General features: G+C 38.3%; 1 protein-coding gene and 1 long non-coding RNA gene across 6 annotated transcripts in view; one reads left to right on the plus strand and one right to left on the minus strand.

Moving 5' to 3' along the window:
- Positions 1-19911, plus strand: part of NKAIN3 (sodium/potassium transporting ATPase interacting 3) — a 404665-nt gene that overhangs the window by 124152 nt on the left and 260602 nt on the right. The gene's annotated exons all lie outside the window — the stretch shown is intronic.
- Positions 458-3055, minus strand: LOC146544731 (uncharacterized). The gene is made up of 3 exons (XR_014882536.1): positions 2957-3055; positions 2470-2570; positions 458-760 (listed from the first exon to the last, which is right to left on the minus strand). It is a non-coding gene; the product is annotated as an uncharacterized LOC146544731 (long non-coding RNA).

Here is a 19911-nt window from a genome sequence, read left to right on the forward strand (position 1 = left end):
AATCTTGTGCTGTATTAAGTTTTTTTTAAAAAAAAAAGTTAATTTGCTTACTTAAGCTTCAGATTATGCAAAGAAAAGCACGAGCTTATTGTATTCATTGAACCATTAAATGGGAGTCCAGCAAGTGATTAAAATTAATAGGTCAGCATGAAACCTGGGTGGATACAGAGGAGAAAGACCAGGGTGATTAGCTGTCAAAATGTTGCATCTGTTAGTCATAGTGAATGGTGTAGCTGAAATGTTTTGTCTCTTATTTGGGTTCATTGGACACGTATACATTTGTCATTTTATTAGATTAGAATTAAATAGAAGTTGTATAATCTAACCATCCTTTGTAAGAAGATATATTCCATGGTATTTTGCTCTTCCAAAAAGTTAAAATAAATAAATAAATAAAAATAAATCTTATTCACTGGTATCAGTTCTTTTGAACTAATAGGCATAGGATAATGGGTAAGTTACATTTGCATCACAGACCTACACAGATGTTGTAGTCTTGCTAGGCTGAAAGCTATGCACAAGATTGTAGAGCCAAACATGCAAAAAAAGAAAAAGAACCATTTGAGCGTATGCTGTATTTGGTAGAAATGAGCAAAACAAAATAATGGGATTGCAGTTCTTAGTGCTGTTTGAATAGACCAATGCTTTGGTAAATGAGAAAATTCATCAGGCAGGAAGATGTGTTGCTCCTTCATTTTTATTCTTGTCCGAGAACAATGGTGGAGCTCCTGGATATGAAGAGTTCTTAACGCTTTAGCTGCTGAATAAAGGACAAATATGCCTATTAGATGGCTCCACACTGTGATACTGAATCCTAATGGCTACAGTTTGTGTTAAGATGCTGATGGAACATCTGCAGCACAGCAGGGAGGATGCTGGACCTGCAGTGAAAAGATTATACTTTGCTGCAGGCCCTAATCCTTATTAATAAGTATTTTGGAGTCTTCGCTCATTTACCTTCCTTGTATATGACAGTACAGTTTTCCTTTCTATTATGCCTTGTAGTGACTTACTGACATCAATATGTAAAGCTAAGTAACTACATCTCTTCTGCATTCCACTGACTTCAATTTTGCTATGAATAATACATGTATTTTGAACTAAAATGGAGGAAAACTGGATAGAGACTGAATATTTTTATACTATGTTCTGTCAACAGTGTGAAACAGACACTTAATTGTAGAAACTCTGAAGTAATTTAATCCTCTAGTAATGAAAAACCACACACAGCTCCATGTCTGATTCTTGACTGAATTCAAACTACAAGACTGGATTCTCATCACCGTTAAGCACGTATGAATCTGAAATAACTTGGCTGACAGTGCAATTGTGAATTTACATGAGCGTTGTGGAGAACTGAATAAGGATTTTAAAATTAAATCCTTCTCATGTGTCACTTAAAATAAAAAGCAGTTTACCCAAATTTTTTCAGATATGCTAGACCAGTTCTTAAGTATTAGCAGCTCAGTTAAGTGCATGATCTTTTTTAAGGACAGCAGTAATACCACCTGGAAACTAGGAAAGAGTACCAAGAAACTTAACAGGTGTGGTTAGTACCAGCTTAACTTTCATTTTAAGCATTCTGTGAATGCATCTGAATACACCTTGACTCTCTGCAATATTTTTCCCATGTGCAGTGAAATGCTTTCATTTTAAATCATGTATATTGTCTTCCACAACAAACCCATTGGTGTTAGTGGGATAGATGGAGTGCATTGATTATTGGTTTGATCTAATTAATTCCATGATGTTAAACAGCAATCAGTGGTAGAAATAGCTCGCAGGTCTGTCTTTGTTAATGAATGTCTTTGGATTCAGATCCTGTAAAATGGTATGAGGGGTGCTCTGAAAGAAATGCCTCCTATATTGTTATGTTGGCCCATGATATCAGAGATTGTTGTTGATTGTATGGAAGTAAAGTTTGAACCTTCCCACCAATATTCTCTATGTGGAAAAAATGGCATCCACTGATGTTCATCAGTGACTGCTGAACATTTATGGAGATGGACAGTGCTTGTAAGCATAGTGATATGCACTGAGTGGTGCATTTCAGCAGTGGCAAATATGGATCACTTCTACTGGTGCAGATTTTCATGAGCACGACATGCAGGCTCTTGTTCATCAGTGGCAAAAAAAAGCATAGTGATGGTGACTTTATTGAAAAATAGGGCAAATTCTCAGCTGCAAAACACTATCAAATGTTGTTAGCCTGCTCTTTGTACCTGCAGTAGCCTTCAAAGAAATAAAAAGGAGGCATTACTTTTGGAGCAACCTATGTATTTTATTTCTGTATTTTCCACAATAGTTCTATGGGAATTAAATTTTTAAGTGGAAAATTGCATCAGTAGAAATGACACTGGTTCTTTACCTACAATTATCTGTTACATAGAGAAGTAAATAGGCAGGTTTAAGCATGGGAATGAAAATAAAATGGAGTAGTTGCTTTCTTTTAAATTTCCTTATACATACCTAAACTTGTGTGTGTAAATGCTGGGTGAAGTATGGCTGAAGCATTCATGTGAATCTCTTGATCCAGAACTCCAGGAAGAAAGATTTGAGTCTTTTTCCATCTTTATAAATGAGAAATCAATGAGTTCCATAGAAATAAATCTCTGTTCTTGAAGCTATTTTGTTATAAGACACTACTTGTTTCAGGATGTTTCATGTTTGTCAGGAGTAAGATAAACTTCTATTTCACTTGGTCTTTTCGATTGAAAAATGTTAATATTGGTGGCCACAAAATACATAGCTGCCACGGAAAGGGAATCAATATTTCAGTGGACTCCATAGCAAATAAAGAAACTGTGTATTAAATATTAGCTACTTTGAAAAGCAAATAATATTTCAAGGGAAGTAATGGAATTTGAAGGTTTCATCACCACTGCTATACAACTCTCTGTCACTATGAAATCATAAAGCTGTCAAACTAACATAACACTCAAAGTCCTGATCTTACTCTCTCATCTTTCTCTCTTCCTCAGTCAAGGTTCCTTGAATTTAGCAAGTTCAGAACTCTGTCATCTCAGTCACCATTTTTCATTTTTCTCAGACTGCATTCATTATCTGAAAAAAATAAGAAATTTTATTGATGCAACAGTTTCTACACTTTGATAACATTGAATATGATCTCTTGAATATTACAGCTTTTCATGTAAATTCAGCTCTTAACCTAAGATGCCACATTGCACTGCTGGTAGGAGGTAAATAGGAGTGTCTTGAGGCAGGAGCCTTAATATCTTCCCCTTACCTATACGGATTTTGTAACTGCAGGAAGAGCGTTCTAGCATACAAAAGTGTGGTCTGCATGAGGATTTAAGGTGTAGAGTTAGAGACCTGCTCTTAGCTTTTGATGCCATTGAGTGCCACCTTCATGCAGACCATTTCAGAACCTTGCAGCCATGCAGGAAAAAGACAGATCTTTCTTCTTTATGAAATTTCTCTCTTATTGACCAGGTTATTTCACTTTTTAAGATTTCAATGCAATATTGGAGCAGTCTTAGCTCAGGAACTCTTGATGGTGTGATTCTGTAGGCATAGCAAAATACTGTTGGCAAGGACATTGATAATGAATAATGTGGCTCTTGGTTGATATTTAATCTTCACGTAATATTATCCAGATACTTTATCCATGTGAATGCAAATATATATATATTTATCCACATATATGCATACATGCAAATTAAGGAGCTTGTAAAAGATCAGCTTATTCACAACACTTCTGAATATGAGCAGCAGAATAATACAAATGTTTTCACTTATCTACAACCTCTGCTTTCCTTTCCACTTTTGTAAGTTCTGCCTTTATAAATCATCTGGGAAGGTACAATGCTACTGCTTTATCTATTTAGTTCTGATGAAATCCAGCATACTGGATTTCATCTGTCTCTCACTATTCATGGAAACAGATGTCTGTCAGAGCCGGGACTTTCAGATATGCATTAGCCCCAAAGTAGACTTAGTGAAGTGAGGGTTCAATAGGAATAGGTAAAAAGAATTATCTGTAACTTCCAAAGGAAATTTTCTAATTTTATCTTCTTCTTAAAGATTCCAATTTAATGTAGAAAATGCAGCCTCTAAAGTAAAATATTTTTCTGACTGAACATTATGTTTCTCTGAAAAATAATAAACGTTAATTATATTGCTCTACAGTCTGTGCTTTAGTAAGGCTAAAAGAAATGCTGCATAATCGTATAGTGTGGTTTTAGTGGACAGCAAGTGACCATTTATGTTTTGCAAAATGGAAAATTAAGGAGAAGAGGTTAAAGATCTGGCTTCTAGAAGTGTAGAGCATTTAGAGTTTCACCTGAAGTCATCATGAACTCAGCAACTCTGAAAGTCAAATTTGTGCAAGTGGTCACTGAAACAGCTTAAACATCAGCTCCCTTTACTCTCTTATCTCACTTAATATGTTGGACTGTGTGTATGTTCCAGCATATATTAATAAAATAATAAATCCATATGGTAATGTGTTTTAGGATTTACAGAGGAAAGGCAAAAAGAGGACTCTTAAAAGCAGTATGTTGACTGTCAGTATTTGTTCAAACACAAGGAATACAAACAGAATGTTTTTTAATGAAGTTACAATTCCTGTATTCTCTCTGTGTAATTACGATGGACTAAAACTTAATGGTTAGCAACTGAAAGCCAGAAATAAAGTGATAGCAGTGGGTATATTGTTCTGCTATATCCTAATTTTTTTCATGTTTGCTTCTCTGTCCATTCAGAGACTGCTGTAGTATGTCTGTGCATCTAGAAAGAAACATAATATTAGAAGATCATTTTTTGTGTGTGTTTATCACTTGTGTTTTGATTACTGAGTAAGTGGCCAAGTTCTCAAGTGGACATCTATGTGTGTTTAGAAGGCTCAGAAGGTTAGCATGTTCAGAAATGAGAAGGAATTTCTGGACAAAGTATCAATCTTCAAAGACACCAATTTATTGAAACCCAAGTATTTGTGTGCTTCTATAAACTTTCAGCCAAACACAAACGTGAGAACCCTTTGGGTTTTCCCACTTTCAGAATGCTGTGCTATACACACTGTCCCAGAGTCAGTGATTTTCAAGACTTCTAGCTTGCTTCGAGTGGGCAGGGAGATTGAGACCTGAGAAGCTTCAGAAAGAGTTCCTGTAGACTCATCTCTGGCTTTGGGGCAGGAAGCTCTGAAGTCCCTCCTTCCTGACATGGTCTCAGGAGTCCCAGGTTACTGAGTATGCAGCGCTGTGTTGAGGAGCCTTTGTAATCTAGCCTGAAGTCGTAATTCCCACTCATTGATCCAACATGCCATGAAATCTAGCAATCTTCCCTGTTATGTAGATGTTATGGTTTAATCACAATAAATGGTGTTTTTAGCTAGAGAATTTGAAAAAATCTGGCTTCTATTTTGTGTCAGAGTTGATTGTCAGATTTCTGCATGCAAACCTCTCATTGTCCTCTAAGTGAGGTTTCTTCTTCCTTCCCCATTATCTGTTCGGTTGGAAAGAGAACAGAGAAAATGAGGACAATAACTTCATGTTTGTAAATAGGGAGCTCCCAAATCACAATTAAGTGTTCCTCTGAGAAGAAATAATAAAATAGAGAAGTAGGTTAGAAAGTTAGCACTTCCACTGTTTGCTATCCTTGAATTTGGAGTTTCCCCATACTGAAGAACAAGTAAAAGCCCTAGATATAATGTTATGGGGAAAAACTGTCACTGCAGAACAGGTGCTGGGCTTTCTGTTTTTTTATTTATTCAATTCTATGCTAATTGGTCCACAATGCTTAATTTTTATTCTTCTAAATCTAAAAAGTAGGCATAATTATTTTTGTTTTGCTTCTTCTGGTTTAGCTTCCACGTTTTTATTGTGAGCTCTATATTTCTACAAGCCAAGAACTGTTTGAGATGCCTTATTATGACATGTAATTTTAAAGTGTGTTATATTTAGAGATATCTGGACCAATGATTATCTGCACATTAAACTCATAAAAGAAGAAAATTGAGAGAAAAACTGCAGGAGGTATATAAATGGATACTTAAAGGCTTAACAGTGGCCCCTTTTTCTTTCGTATTCATGTTTCTTAGCAATTTGTAACTTGCAGCTGGCAAAATCATTGTCAGTGAATGGTTCACCAACATTTAAATCCATCTAACCTTTTGACCAAGTCTCCAAAGCTGTTAAATATTAGGTCCTTAGAAAACAAATTTGAAAATGCAAAGACTTTTTCTTTGGGGTTCATCAAGCATGATACTGCTAGCTGGTTGAAGGAAGGGATTATCCCACACTGGTGTGGCCTCGCCTTGAGTAAGGTGTGCCATTTTGGACACTACAGTAGAAAAAAGGACAAAAACTATTGGAGGGCATTCAAAGGAGATCTATGAAGATGGTAAAGGGTCTAGACGGGAAGGCACGTGAGCAATGACTGTGGTCCCTTGGTTAGTTCAGGTAAGGAAAGAGGAGGATGAGGGCCCGATGGTGGCTCCAGCTCTTCGCAGGGAGTGGAGGGCAGCACTGAGCTCCGCTCTCTGTGACCGTGACAGGGCCTGAGGGAACGGCATGGAGCTGTGTCAGGGAGGGGCAGCTGGGGGTTAGGCACAAGGTCTGCACCAGAGAGTGGTTGGGCCCAGAACAGATTCCCCAGGGTAGAGGTTACACCATCAAGCTCTCAGATTTCAAGGGGTGTTTGGGCAATGCTTTCAGTCATATGTCTGTGTTTTAGGTGATCCTGTGTGGAACCAGGAGTTGGACTCACTGATCCTTATGGGTCCTTTCCATCTTGGGGTATTCTATGATTTTGTGATTCTGCTTCTGTACACCAATCTGTTACTTTTGTTTGCTTTTTTGGCCATTATGTGTTCTCCAAACTTCAACTGATACACTGCTAATGGTACAGGATTTTTCCCAGTAAAACATCAGAATACCTCGTATAATTGACTGGTTTAATCCTGGGTGTACTGTTTCCTTCTGTGAACCAGTGAGTATGTTGGTTAGAGAGGTTGCTAATGTTGATCTCTTATACTTCGTGGAAAAGCAGGCTGTTGGTCTTAAAAATAGCTGCCGTACATACTTGGCTTTTCAAAAGAAAACCAGATAAGTTTGTGAAATTATAAAAAGTAGGATAGGAAGAACCTGAGAGGTTTCATCCACTTGATCTTTTAGGCATGAAGCAAGACCAAATAGATTTACTTTATTCTTGATAGTTATTTGTTCAGAGTGCTCTGAAAACATTCAAGGGTGTTAATTCTACAATATTTTCACGCAATCTGCCTTACTAACTGTCCTTGCCATTAGAAAGTTATATTTTCCTCTCAGTACTTGTCTGTCTATCCTAGCTGCTTTTTAAAGCCTCTAAACTTATCTTTCCATTTTCAGAGTTGTTATGGAGATTAAAACATTGCCTACGTTTTTATAATTGCCTTTTATATGTTTGAAGACTTGCTTTGCCTCCCCTCAGTCTTCTCTGAGCTAAGCACTGATTTTTTTTTCTCAATCTTTTGGTCAAGTTGTTTAGACCTGATCACTCTTTCTTTCACTTCTAAAACCCCTCTGTCCACATCTTTCTTGAAGTACAATACCCACACTGTCCAACACTGCAGGGTGATTTCTACTCATGCACAGGTGAGCAGGAAATTGATTGATTTGGTGTATCTCACAGATGCTATTCTGCTTTTATACATCCAGGTAGTATGAAACTTTTAACAGCAGGAGGGGAAAGGAAAGAGAAGTTTATAAAGGCCGTGTCTTTCACATTTCTTAAAATGAATGGTTCCTCAGACAGCTTTGGACTAATTACATGAGGAGAACACAGAGGATTCTGACTTCAATAAATGCTATCATTTTATGTCATCTCAACATTTTAAAATACATTGAGGGAGATTTAATGCATTTTTCTATCTGATCTTAATTTAATATAGTTTCACATCTGTTGAAGGAGATAAGTACACAAGTTATTTCGTGGTTTACAAAGTTACTAGGTCAGTATTTTGCAACCAAGGTTTCATAATAGTCATCATTACACTAAAACTCTAACAAAGTGGAATATGCCACTGTAATCCATGGAGAATCATATTAGCATTTCTGCATTGCTAATTCTGACAATGGTAACATACTTCAATTTTATAAGAAATTCATTAATGCAGCATAGGCCTGTGTCCTAGTTTCATACTGCTTTAATATTAAAGACAATGTGCCTGAGACTAGACCACGTTTAAATGTCAGTAGAATTGGTGGGTGGACCAAGATGAGAATAAATTATTCACATAAAAACAAGTGCATTAATGATTTTCTGTAGGTCTTTTAACTTTTGGGAAAGGCACATGTATACCTGACACGAAGCACTAAATATGTTTGGCAGGAGAAAACTGCAATATGGCCAATTTTTTGCCAGTCTACAGGAGTAACGGATGTCTGTTTAGCTTTCTTATGTAAAGGAATAATTTAAATCTAACCTCAGACAGTAAATATCAAAGGTATTTTAAACAAAACAGGCTTTTTAAAATCAATTCAGGGAAAGGTCACCTATAAATATTTCATTAGCCAAATTCATTAATTTCAATTGTGCATAGATTGAATCTAATCCAATCCAATTGTAATCTCAATTACAATTAAAATATAATATGGGATGAATCCACTCTGGAATATTCAAAGCCAACAATTAAGTAAAATTTCAAATAGATTTTACTGTGCAATGTTGCTGTTTATATACATAGAAATTAATAAGGATGAGTCAACTTAATTCCTATTCAGCCTTGCTAGTCTTGAAAAATAAAGACTTATTTGGCCTGAATACAAAATTTAGCCAGTTTTTTTCACTAGTTTCTTTGATCTAATAATACACAGTATGCAAAAAAGAAAAGGATGATACAAAGATTTTCTGTGCTAGAGAATATAGCACAGAAGATGAAATGTTGAAGACCTGTGAATGAAAGACGTGACAAGCTTCTTCCTCGTACATCTCCCAGCCCCATCTTCCTGTTATTTTTTGTCTGAATGAGTTATTAAGCTTCTTTCTGAATTGTCTTCATGTAAGTGACATACTGCATATATAAAATATCAGGAGTCTGAAACAAAATGTAGAGTGAGCTGCTTGAAATTATGTATCTGTGTTCAGTTTTTTTTTTAGTTTCATGTTTAGATTTTCCCCTCCTGATTATCACATGTAAGTGTCACTGAACTGTCACTTATTATTATTTGGATAAATGTTTTAATTAACTCTCTGTGCCAAAGAAAGTGGAAATTTCAAATATTAGAGTTGTGAGAGGGCCAGCTCTGGAATTTAAATGCTTCCCCAGTGTGCTCAGCTGAAAGCTGAAGTGAGAAGGTGCTAGACAGTATGGAACTATTTTAAAAGGGAAAGAGGTCATTCATTTTCCAAGATATTAAATGTAATACATATTTTCTTCATGTATTGTTCAAAACTGTATTGCACAGTCAGTGGGATCATGAAAAGCATGATAGAAAATGCATTGAAGTCGATGGGAGTCTCTCTGTGGGTTTCAGACCTTTAATAAGGATGATCTGTTCTGTCAGGGAGGAAATCTCAGCCCCACACTGTACCACCAGCAACTGTGGGACTGTCACTCTCAGGTGAGCAGAGCTGATGCGCTGCTGTGTCATAAAGCCAGCCTTTATAAAATCTCTTTGCTCCACAAATGTGGCACTGATTTCTGATGGAATACCTGTTTTTTCTAATCATTTATGCACTCTGTGCGTGTAGTATCAGTCTTCCACTGACAAGATGGTATTAGCACTGAATTTCACACAACCTACAGTGTTCACAGTCCAGAGACACCCCTCAGGTTTCTTTGCTTACATTGTGATGGATGAAGTAGAAAAAGCTACTTTATAAAGTTGCCGGTCTTTCTGGGACCACTGGGATACTTCAGGTATCAGTCAAGGTGGGCTGTGCATTCATCCAATTGGATTTGCCTATTTCAGAGTGGAACCAGCTGAAGTTCATACTTAGTTTTTACAGAGATCCCCTATTACTTTGATTTCCACCTTTATTCTGACCTTTTTCTTCTTTTTTTTTTTTTAATGAAGATTTTGATTGTTCGTAGCTCAGATGCTTCTTCTCAGTAGCAGCAGGTTAAGTTTGACAGCTAAGTGGTCTGCTAAGGCTTCTTGGGTAGCACTTTTATTTTTGAGCTCTGAAACGTGTTCCTGTACCCAAGAGATGAGTTATATATGCATAAAAATAGCAAGATGCTCATTAAATGTGTGTTGTGACAATAGTTTGTCTTTAGAATGTTGATTTTTTTTTTTTTTCATTCTTTCTGAATAATAAAATGGAGAAAAAAATCATGGCTTTCTGCTCAGATGTGTCAATAGCTCAACACTGTACTTATCTTGATTTATCTAAGTGTAAAAAGTAAACATGTAGTATGCTATGAAAAGTAATTACATAAACAAAATCAGTTGTAATATTACAAACTGAGATTAGTGAAAGGAGGAAGACAAATATGATTGTAATCCATCTGCTCTTGTTTATTGGCTTGATTTGAAGTGTTGAGGAGAATGTGATAATCTTCATTATAATTTGAACGTTGTGTAGAGAGTTCAAATAGTTATGGCACTATTGATTATTCTGAAGTGTGTAGAAGAAAAAGCCTTTATCCAATATGTAAGTCTAGAATCATGTTTAGCATAGGTTCCAACCTACAGTTCTATTTTTGACATATTTGCATAAAAGGAGACAGAGTTGGAAGATTCTCAGTCATTAGTGTAATGTGCATTAGGTGATTTCCTCATAAGTTATTTTATCATATCGAAAGATTTCAATGTGTTTTCTCATTGGTTTATAGCATCTGTTTTTATTTAAATGTGTACTGATGTAGTAAATAGTGTGATATGATCTTACACACCTTAGATCTAGGAGACTGCTATCAATACCACATCTTTGTCTACTAACACCACCTGACATAATGTTTACCCTTAGTCTAGAAAAATCAACTTTTGAGATAATTGTAATTGTCAACTGCTTCAGTTAGAAGCATATAGTTAATTAGGCTAATATAGGCTAATTACTCTTGGCTTAAATATTACTTCACTGATAACCATAGCAAAATGTTCATATTTCCTTCAAACTCTTGATGACTTTGTTACTTGCCTGTGGAGGAAAAGGAAGAGCTTGTCTATATCATATAGTGAAAAATAGGAAAGTATTTGCTGATAACCTCACTGTGATTCACAGACCTTCTAAATTTCAAGTGCCATAAATTATGGTCAGGCCCGGGCCAATCTGTCTCCAATTATAAAACAGATGTATACAATTCATCTGCAGTCATACATACAGATTTTCTTCTCTATTGAACACAACTTTATCTGCATAGGTTATTTATATATAATGGACAGTTAATTTTTTGAAGTCACTTACAGATTAAAAGAAAAGATACAGACAAAATGACAAATATACTTTGAGCTGAGTTCTTTATTGTCTGGGAGGCCACATCCCGCTCAGTAGATTTTAGAATCTTACTCATTATGAAAATCTAACAGCTTTCAATCTAGGGTACATCTTCGATTGAACGTGGAAAACTCTGAGAACTTTACTGATGCTTTGCAAAAATATTGACATACTAGATATGCTTTCTTTCCCATCCCTTCAGAACTCAGTCACATTTTAATTGTCTGAAATATTTCAGCAAAATGGCCCAATGAGAGGCATCAAGGGGAGAGTGTTGAACCCAGTAGTAAATACTGATTCTGCCAAGTTGCTGACAATAACTATCTGAGAGAGCCACACATATTTAAGATGCTTCTTAGTTTCAGAGGAGTTAAGCTTACATGTTGGAAACAGTGAGCAGAATCATTCAGTGATTTTGAAACTGCAGTTTAAATACAGTTGCCAAATTAGTGAGTAAGAAACAGTATCTAGGGTAAAATCAACAATTTTATCTATTCAGGGATGCTCATTTAATTATGTATTGATTGTTCAGCTCTCAGTAATGAACATCATTTTTACATATAAGGGGCTGCTACTGTTTCACTGTGGCACAGTTTCTAGCCTGCTGATCACAGTACTCTTGGGAAAAGGATCTCGCTAAATTCCTGTAGGCAGAAGGAAAAGTTGAGTGTACTTATTGTAAACTGGATGATTTTCCCTGTTCTAGGTGCTGTTTTGAATCAAATCATGATAACTAATATGTCTGAGAGTGGGACCCAACGAAGAGTTTAGAAAGAATGGAAAAGCAGTATCTTTAAAAAAGCAAAACAAACAAACAAAAAAACGGATACACATTATTTTGAGCAGGACGGTGGTGAGAATATATGTAAGGAAAAAGACTTGTGTACAGCTTGTGCCAAACTGTACAATGCTGACAGAAAATTTGGGCACATTTATGCCAAGACAGAGCTTTTGCTTTCCAAGGAATATTACCAGCAAAAATGCAAACAATAAGCAGGAGTTTGCGGTATCTCACACCTGGATTTCAACATGAAATTTTGTAAAGGTTCAAAAAAGTTCTGTTTATGTTATTCATCAGACTTTGGTTCCTGGTTTTGATCAAGCTGTGCTGAGTGAAATGTCCAAGGCCAAAATAAATATGAGGCCTGGATCCTAGCAGTCTAGAGAGTGTCAATTACGTTTCAGGTTAGTAACTAAATACAGGTTCTGTAGTGTTGTTTAGGCAGATGATAGCCCTTCTGGTAATAGTCTTTTGAAGAGAGATGGGAGAAGGACATTCTTCAGTCTTTGTCCTATTTAAGCTGCATAACTGCATCAAGTTTGACCAAGTTTGATCCTGCACTTTGGCCACAACAATCCCAGGCAATGCTACAGGCTTGGGGTCAGTCTCTTCTTCCAAGAACTATCGATAGGACTAAAGGGAACGGCTTCAAGTTCCGCCAGGGGAAATTCAAATTGGGCATTAGAAAAAAATTTATTCTCAGAAGGAGTGGTTAGGCTCTGGAACAGCTTCCCAGGGAGGTGGTGGAGTCATCATCCCTGGAGGTGTTCGGGAAATGTTCAGATGTTGTACTGAGGAACATGGTTTCCTCACGGTGGTAGGTAGATGGTTGGACTAGATGATCTTCTCTGTTTTTTCTAATCTTGATGGTTCTATGATTCTATACTTGCTTGAGAGGAGGGAGATTTAGAATTGTATGTGTGCATTACATCTGAAAGCTGAAATAGTCTACACAGAGGGATGTTTTCACAGCTTTGATCGATGCAATTTCTTTTGGTCTGCCCCACAAAATTTTGCTGGCCTAAGAATCTACAGGGTTAGATCATTATTTGCAGCTTCTTTTGGCTGCTGCTTTTTTGAAAAGGTTTTTGTATTCCAGTGATAGTAAAAGGCAGTTCATTATTCAAAGTCCTGGTTCAGCAAGAATGTATTTCATTACCATTGTTCAGAATACAGTTAAAATGTTTTGCTCTGTGTTTTCTCAATGGGAAGACTAGACATTTTTATCATCTGACTGATCAGCAATCTGTAAAAGTTCTTGCTTGTCGGTGACATCCAAAATCTCTTCAGAAATCCAGTACTCAAAGTAGCTAATGTCTGTCACCTATTTCTTCATCTGTTTATTATTAACCCAATCAAGCAAGGGGTTAGTAGTACCTTTCAATCATTTTACTGTTTGTGGTAACTGAAACTTGCTGAAATTTTTAATTATGTTCTTTAAAAGCTACGTGTTTTTTCCTGAGAAAGTGATATCAAAGCAGTATCCTTTCTTTTAGGATCAGAAAGCAGTGAGTCCTGTGACTTTTCCTCATTATTCGGAAAGTTCATACTAAAAGCTGCAAAACCTTATTTGCCACTACAGGGGAGGTTAGTTTCAGGCTAGAAACAGAGAATGAATAAATGAAGAACCAGGATATCTTAATCCGAAAGGGATTATTATGTCTTCTCTTCCCTCTGATTGTAACAACGTTTTTTAGTGAAGCCAAGCAAGAAAATTTTAGAACTTTGCTTTTTCTATCTAAAGTACTCCACTGAATTTGAATGAAGCCAGTCTAGTCTTTCTGTGTTGAGAATGCAATAAGAGCAAAGCAAAAACTCATGGTACTTGTATTGGATGCTTTCTTGTTAAATTATCTTTACGTAGGTAATTTCAGAAGTAATTCCACCTATTTATTTACGTGGAAACTATGACAGATAGAAAGAGGACAAGAACACTATTTGATAGAAAACATTCTCAGCTACAAAATATTTTTCAACATAGCCACCACGTTAACTAGCCATTTTTACCACTGATGAACAACAGCCTACATGCCATGCCATGCATGTAAAAAAAAAAAAAAAAAGTCTGCATGGCTCTCTGGAACATGATTTGTCTTTCACTTTATTTTTAGATTAGTTTCAAAGTAGCCCTCATATATATGGACGATTACTTGCATACACATATATATTTTGATTTTTTTAAGTACATCTGTAAATACAGGTGTGATGGAGAACCTCATAAATTTTATTAAATATATCTTTCCACTTTTATCAGGAAGAAACTGAGTGCATTTTGAGATTTGGTGTTTGGTCAGAGTTTCTCTGGGGAAAGGATTCAGATGTTGTGTTCAGTTGACTGAACTAACTCACTTTTTATATCCTATTCAGTAAGTGGAAGATAGGAATAAAAGTAGGTGGGACTACCTGCAGTGAGAGCACTTGTATCAGCCCAGGAGATTGCTTTGGAATGAAAATAAGGAAAATGAATTCAGAGGCATTTATATATTATTCAAAATAAACAGCAACACAAAAATCAGGAAAACAAAAAAAAATCAAATGCGTTTCTTTTACCTAGGCTGATATTCATTTAGAATAAATATAGACTCCTCTGCTGTTGTCTGCATTTGATACTAGGTGATGTTACAAGCGTGCTGACCAGTTAGAGAAAATCATCGTCATCATCAGCAACAATGATAGTCTCCATGGTGACAGAAGAACAAACAACAGATCAGCTCACTAAAAGAGAATAATCCTTTTTGTCGCTTTTAAGCGAAAGGAATGTGTCTGATGATATAAACAGTTTTGAATCTCTACTTACACACATTTGGATAAAGACGGTGATAGACTTAGTCATTTTCTTATTTTCTTTCCTACATCCCCTTCTCCTCCACAATTTTTCTTGAGACCCTGTCTCAAATTCTGCTTGGTGCTCTGTTAGACCACAGTTCACAGTTCACTGTTAGCTTTCAGACTGTCAATTACAAAAATTGAAATGCTTTCTAATTTGGGAAGGAAGTTTTCTAATCCCCTCCACCACCCCCCACAAACAACCCCTCCCAAAAATATATATGTATTACATATATATATTTAGGCTGAGATCATAGGTATGGGAAAAAAGTGAGAGACCTTTGAAAGTGCTGTGAAATCTGTGAATCTAAAAACAATTTGAAGCTTTTTAAATATTTTGAGGTGTTTATTTTATAATCAGGCATACCTTTTGCTGATCTAATGATGTTTTGCTAGAATAAGAGAAATTAAAAACCTGTGGGCATAGCTGTTTATGATGACTATTGTAGTTTCACATGCTGCTGTTCTTGCTTACTTTTCCTTCTCACTCCAGTTCTTACAAGGAGAAGGCAGTTTTTAGTGGGTATTTCCTGGCCTGACCTAGAGAACCTCCTGGAAACCATTTCCAAAAATCTGAATGACAAAAAAGCGTGGCTAAAAGTAGTCAGTGTCAATTTACAAAGAGGAAATCATGCTTAACCAACTTGACAAATTTCTGCAATGAGTTCACTGGCTTAGTGAACCAGAGGGGAGCAGATAGTGCTGTTTATCTAGACTGTAGCTTACCTTGACTTCAGCAAGACTTAACACTGTCTCCCGTAATACCCTCTATGAAGATAAGATTGTAAGTGTGGGATAGATGAGTGGACACTGAGGTGGACTAAGAACTGGCTGACTGTGGAGCTCAGAGGACTGTGATCAGTGGTACAGTCTAGTTGATGAATGGTGTTCCCCAGGGGTAGGAACTCAGTCTGATCTTGTTAAACATCTTCAGTGACCTGGATGAGGGGATAGGGTGTCCCCTCAGCAAGTTTGCTGATGATACAAAGCTGAGAGGGTTCGCTGACATGCCAGAAGGTTGTGTTGCCATTCAGCAAGATATGGACAAGCTGGAGAATTGGGCAGGGAGGAACCTGATGAGATTCAGCAAGAGCAAATGTAGTGTTCTACACCTGGGGAAGAATAACGACACATATCAGTACAGGTTAGGGGCTGACCTGCTAGGAAGGAGCACTGCAGAGAAAGACCTGGATGTCCTGGTGGACAGCAGGTTGACAATGAGCCAGCAGTGTGCCCTTGTAACCAAAAGGGCCAGTTGTATCCTGGGGTGCATTAAAAAGCACGTGGCCAGCAGGTCAAGGGAAGTGATTCTCCCCCTCTACTTTGCACCAGTGAGGCCATATCTGGAGTACTGTGTCTAGTTCTGGGCTACATACTTTAAGAAAGACAAGGATCTTCTGTAGAGTCCAGTTGAAGGCTGTGATGATGATAAGGGACCTGAAGCATCTCCCTTGTAAGGAAAGGCTGAGAGACCTGAGAGACCTGGGACTTTCTAGCCTGGAGAAGACTGAGGAAAGATCTTATGTTTATAAATGTCTGAAGAGTTGGTATCTAGCAGTTGGGAGCAAGCTCTTTTCACTGGTGCCCAGCAACAGGACAGGAGTGACAGACACAAACTAGAGCACAGGACGTTAATGTTAATGTTAGAAAAAACATCTTTACTTTGAGAGTGACAGAGAACTGAAACAGGCTGCCTCAGAGAGGCTGTGTAGTTTTCTTTTCTGGAGATATTCAAAATCTGCCTGAATACTTTCCTGTGCAACTTGTTCTAGGGAACGTGTTTTGGGAGAGAGATTGGACTTGATGATCTCTGTAGATCCCTTCCAACCTCTATGATTCTGTGACTTTACCAAGGCTTTTGACACTGTCTTCCATAACAATACTGTAGACAAGCTGACAAAGTATAGGTTGGATAAGTGAATAGTGAGGTGAATTGAAAACTGGCATAGTAGCCAGACCTGGAGTGTTCAGTAGCACATAGTCCTATCGGAGGCATGTAACAGGTAATGAACAGGTAATGAAGTACTGGAGCCGATACTGATGAGCATCTTCATTAAGGACCTGTAAGCTGGGACATAGTATACCCTCAGCAGGTTCACAGACAAAACCGGGAGGAATGATTGATTCCAGAGGATCCTGCTCCATTCAGGGGGACCTGGAGGGGCTGAAGAAGTGGACTGACAGGAATCTGATGGACTTGAGCAAGAGCAAATGCCAAGTCTTGCATATATGGAAGAATAATCCTAGGCACTAGTATATGCTGACTGCTGGCTGCCTGGAAAGCAACTCTGCAAGGAAGGACCTCGGGGTTCTAAAAAAAAAAAAAAAAAATTAAATCTAAAGCGTCTTGATCTCCATTAGGAATGTCACTGTCAGCAGGTTGAGGGAGGTGATCCTTCTCCTCTACACAGAACTGATGAGTGTTGAGTCCAGGTCTGAGCTCCCTAATGCAAGAGGTATGGACTTCTTGGAGCAAGTCCTTATGACTACTAAGACGATGAAGAGACTGGATTGATTGGATCATCTACCATATGAGGAGAGGCTGAGAGATCGTGGCCTGTTCAGCCTGGAAAAGAGGAGGCTGAGAGTGGATCCAGACTTTTCTCAGTGGAGTCCATTGGCAATATGTAAAGGGGAAAAAAATGAAATTCCATATGAACTCAAGAAAATACTTATTTACTGAGTGAGTGGTGAAACACTGGAACAGATTCTTGAGTGAGGTTGTGAAGTCTCCATCTGTGGAGATATTCAAAACTTGACAGAGACCAGGGCAATCTGCTGTATGTGGTCCTGCATGAGCAAAATGCTAAACTAAATGATCTTGAGAAGTCTCTTGTAATGTCAACTTTTTTATGATTGTATGAAAATTTTCTAACCTTCTCTTTGTAGAGGTCACTCTGCTATAAATAAATGAAATAATGATAGAAATTTCCTATTACTTTGTCAACGGTTTACGGGCTGGTTCGGCCCGGTTCCGTGACTAGAAGGGCGGAGGGATCCGCGGATCCGCGCCCCCGGGAAAAAAAAGAAAATAAGGGACCCCGAAATAATTGAAAACAGTGGCAACAATCTGAGGTAAAACAAAGTAATTTACTAAATATGGTATCAACAGAATTTTATAAGGAGAGAGAATGTGAAATTGATAGTGGATCGGCCTTACCACAACGCTGAGATGAGAAGCGCAGGCAGAGAAGCGCAGGCGAGAAGCGCAAGCGAAGCAGCGCAGGCAGAGAAGCGCAAGCGAAGCAGCGCAGGCAGAGAAGAGAGCATCAGGTGACCTTGCCGGGAGTTATATCTCCTCGCTGACCGCAAAGCCCCCTGGGGAAACGTAGCTGCTCTTCTCCGCTGGACAGGCACCCGGAACTTGAGCATCAGCAGTCAAACCCCCAGTACATTGCATGATGTTATGATGTGGAATACCGATAATGAAAAATCATGAAACCATGACATTCCACCCCTTATTCCACATCACTACATCATGCTTAATATAGACAAACAAAATATAAACACACGCACTAGGAATTACTGACTGCACTCCCTCAACATCAAGTTCCCTTGCGGTACACATTGAACATCCCCGTTTTCCTGCATCACCCACCAAGTGGACCCAGGTCCCTGGGCAAAAACAGTTCCACGAAGAGGTTTGTCCTTCTCAGAGGCTGGAATAACCCAAACTGCCTTTCCCAACATATTCTTTACATGTACAACAGGGACTTTATCTCCCTCTACGGTATGTAGGGAGCTGGACTGGGTTGGACCACCACGATTGATAGATCCTCTGGTATTGACTAACCAGGTGGCTTCTGCCAAATGCTTCTCCCAGTGCTTAAATGTACCGCCTCCCATTGCTTTCAGCATAGTTTTTAACAACCCATTGTATCGTTCAATCTTACCTGAGGCCGGTGCATGGTAGGGAATATGGTAAATCCACTGAATACCATGACCTTTAGCCCAGGTACCTACAAGAGAATTTTTAAAATGAGTCCCATTATCTGACTCAATTCTTTCTGGGGTACCATGTCGCCACAGGACTTGTGTCTCAAGACCTAGTATGGTATTTCGGGCGGTAGCGTGGGGTACTGCATAGGTTTCAAGCCACCCAGTTGTTGCCTCCACCATGGTGAGCACATAACGCTTACCATTACGAGATCGTGGCAAGGTGATATAATCAACCTGCCATGCCTCCCCATATTTGTACTTTTGCCATCGCCCTTCCTCCCAGAGAGGTTTCATTCTCTTGGCTTGTTTAATTGTGGCACACGTGTCACAGTCGTGAATGATTTGCGCAATAGCATCCATAGTTAAATCCACCCCTCGGTCTCTAGCCCACTTATATGTCGCATCTCTCCCTTGATGGCCTGAGGTCTCATGGGCCCATCGGGCTAGAAATAATTCACCCTTGTTCTGCCAGTCCAGATCTATTTGGGCCACCTCAATTCTGGCAGCTCTGTCTACCTGATGGTTATTTTGCTGCTCTTCAGTAGCCCTATTCTTGGGCACATGGGCATCTACGTGACGCACCTTTATAACCATATTCTTTATTCGGGCAGCAATATCTTTCCACAGGTCAGCAGCCCAAATAGGTTTACCCTTTCTTTGCCAGTTGTTTTGCTCCCACTGCTGTAACCACCCCCATAGAGCATTTGCCACCATCCACGAGTCAGTGTAAACATAAAGCATTGGCCACCTCTCCCGTTCAGCAACATCCAAGGCCAGTTGGACAGCCTTTACCTCTGCAAATTGGCTCGATTCTCCTTTTCCTTCAGTGGCCTCTGCAACTTGTCGTGTGGGGCTCCACACAGCGGCTTTCCATCTACGGTGTTTCCCCACAATACAACACGATCCATCTGTGAATAGGGCATATGTCTTCTCATTTTCGGGTAGTTCATTGTATGGTGGGGCCTCTTTAGCACGTGATATCTCTT

Source organism: Meleagris gallopavo, chromosome 3 (genome assembly GCF_905368555.1).
Source record: "Meleagris gallopavo chromosome 3, MGAL_WU_HG_1.1, whole genome shotgun sequence".
NCBI lineage: Eukaryota > Metazoa > Chordata > Aves > Galliformes > Phasianidae > Meleagris > Meleagris gallopavo.